The sequence below is a fragment of the Dipodomys spectabilis genome, unplaced genomic scaffold (assembly GCF_019054845.1).
Source record: "Dipodomys spectabilis isolate Male_0828 unplaced genomic scaffold, ASM1905484v1 ptg000249l, whole genome shotgun sequence".
In the NCBI taxonomy this organism is placed as follows: Eukaryota; Metazoa; Chordata; class Mammalia; order Rodentia; family Heteromyidae; genus Dipodomys; species Dipodomys spectabilis.
The window spans coordinates 688,707-691,849 of NW_024870926.1; the positions used below are offsets into that span (position 1 = coordinate 688,707).

At 32.9% G+C, this 3,143-nt stretch overlaps 1 non-coding gene across 1 annotated transcript; it reads right to left on the reverse strand.

The window, feature by feature from the left end:
• Positions 1 to 2,608: 2,608 nt before the first annotated feature.
• LOC122124825 lies at positions 2,609 to 2,720 on the reverse strand. Its single transcript, XR_006150670.1, has one exon. It is a non-coding gene; the product is annotated as a U6 spliceosomal RNA (small nuclear RNA).
• Positions 2,721 to 3,143: the final 423 nt, after the last annotated feature.

Below are 3,143 nucleotides of genomic sequence, written 5' to 3' on the forward strand. Positions count from 1 at the left end.
TACTATCTGCATTACCCTAGACTGGCCTTAGACTTAAATCCAACCTCCTAAATGCTTGGAATTATAAGCCTTTACCACCATAACTGGTTCCACTAATTTTTTGATAAGTTATAATAGTTATGAAGTTGTATCATAGTAATTTTGAATTATATTTCTCTAATGACTTCTGCTCAAAAACCATTAAGGCAGCATAGAAGTTGTATTAAACACAACTTTGTAAATCCACAGGCAATTTTCAGGGCTTTATTGAGAACATGTCTATTCAAACCTTTTGTCCATTTTTGATCCAGTTTCTGTTAATCTCATCTTTAATCTTGCTAAATTAGATCAATTATCAATTCAAGGTAGTATAAAAGAAAAAAATGTAGCAACTCCTAACATTTTTCAGTTTTTAATAACATGGTATTGCTTAAATCATTTTGTGTTAACAATTGACAGTATATAACTCAATTTAGTAGACCTGTTACAAGGCTGTTATTTTACATTGATTGTTCTTTCCAAAGCCTGTTTGTCTAATTTCCCTTGGTTTCTTTCAGTCTCAAGTAGCTCAGATTTCAAACTGAAGAATAAATGGAAGTAAGCAAACAAAAAAAAAATACAGTTCCTCTCATCCGATGATGCCTGTATAAGAATGAGGAAAGAGTTAATCCTTTTAAGGACCTATGATGGGACAACAAAAAAATGAATTTATTCTTCTATGTCTTCTTTATCTTTGCGATGTAACTTAAATGTTGTAAAACACAATATACTGCTCAGATAATTTTATGTTTTATCCGTTTTGCACATTTTCATATGGATTTCATCTCAGTCTACAACATTCTTTCATCATTCTGTCCCTGATATTTTTACACTATCAAGACATAAGATAACCAGTTTGATTTACAGCAAGAGAAGTTATCCACCTGGCTTCCTTGGAAGCAGAGCATGATCAATAGATATTACTTCTGGTTGCTAACTACATGTAATGGTTTCTGTACTACTTATCACATTCTATTTAGTATTTTAAAAAGAATGCTGGCTAAACTCAAAGCTCATTCCTAGAAGTTTATGTTAAGTATTTCACAAGTTTTATTCCCTTATTTCTTAAGATAACATTTGCTATAATGCTAATGTTATTACCATTTTAGTGTTGGGAAGAATTGTAATTAAAGGCAGTAAATGCATGACCTAAAGACACACACAGTGAGGAAGGAAATGAGTCAAAGTTTCCAAAAGTCTTTCAGCAATACACAAAAGGTAGATAAAATCTCTCCATTCTATGACACTCTCAATTCAATATTCATATTGCCCATGGTGATTGTTTTCTGTCACATTTGTCTTCAACACAGATTGTGTTGGTGACATTGGGTTATCATGCTCAGAGCTGAGCTTATACATTGAGGTCCAAAGAGAGGCAAATTTCTTCTGTCCCACAATTCCAGTATCCTTTTTAAAAAGTACTAAAACTTTTAAATATCATCATCTACTTTCTTATAAGTAACCAAAAATTTAAAAAATCATAAATAATCACTCCAAAATGCTTTAAAATTGGAGATGCTAAAACATGCCCCTCTGAAGTAAATTTTCTTCTACTTTTAACCTTATTCTGAAAGTCTTTGCTGGTTTGTCAGACCTGTAATCCTAACTACTTGGGATACCTACTCAGGAGCCTGAGATCTGTGGATAACAGTTGAAACCCAATCAGGGCAAATGAAATTCATGAGATTATTTTTCAAAAATTTTAATGAACTAGCAAAGGGCCAAGAATGGAGATGTAGCTCATTTAGTAGCACACCAATCTAGAGAGAAAAGGCCTTGCAAGACTTGAAGCCCTGATTTCAAACTCTGAGCACGCCAACACACATGCAAGTGCTTAAGCACATGCGTGTGTTCACAAACATATTTATTCAAATTACCTTCATATCGGAGTTTTGCATGAATTTCTTTGCTAACGAAATTATATGAGTAAAATAAAGGAAATAAACTCTTCCATCTCAGAACATTTTTATACATTTTTATTGTAAAAATATTGTACAGAGGGGTAACAATTACATGAGCAAGGTAATGAGTACATTTCCTAACAAGCATTGTTACCTCCTCCTTTATTGTTCCTCTACCATCCCTTCCCTCCCACCTCCACAAGTCCATTAACCCCCTCCATTTCCCGGCCTCAATTGTAAAGTTCACTTTACAACATAGTGTATTGTGCATCTCATTGTTACATGGGTCAACCTGTATCCCTAGTTAAGCATTTTGGTATTTTTTGTCTTTCCTCTCAAAAAATTAGAGGAGAGTATAAACAAGATGTAGGCACACCAACTTCAAATACAGTGAAAACAGGTGTTATAGAATGGGGGAGGAACATGTAAAGAAACAAAAAAAAAAAAACACTCTGCACGTCATAAGTATGTAAGAAAAAATAGCAAGAAAAAAAAAACCACTTGTGTCCCTAACTTGGGGTTCATTTCCCTTAACACAATCTTATCTGGTCATATACACATAACTTTTGACCTTTTCTGCTTATCCCAGACATATATTAGTTATTGAAAATTAGAGAAACCATGGGACCTACGTTTCTTTGGACTTGGCTTACTTCACTTAATTTTTTTCCAAGTCTTTCCATTTCCTAACAAATTGGGCGATGGAATGCTTCAGAAATTTGCCTGCCATCCTTGCACAGGGGCCAGCTAATCTTCTCTGTATCATTCCAATGTTAGTGTATGTGATGCTGAATTGAGCAAAGAATATTTTTTATATATAAATTGTAATTGATTTTCTTAAACTAGACAATACAACAAAACGTAAGTTTAAAAGAATTGTCATGAAATTTTAGAACCATGTACTTCTTACATAAGTACACATTTAAGAAAAAATCAAGATTGACATGTCAAAAACAAAATAATTCCAGATATTTGTTGTTCAAGAGATGTGTAGGAGGAGGAATTCAATTATTCTATACAAGGGACCTGTCATAATGAACACTGCAGCAAGTGTTAAGGTTTGTTAAAATATTTAATGTTTTAAATATATTTAATTTTGGGAATTTGCTTATATATGCCAAAACTGGGACTGTTTGGCAGGTCATAATACTTTTCTATAAAGTATTTAAGATTTATGGTAGCACATAACTACTACTAAGTATGTACATTTCAGAGTTTATTGAA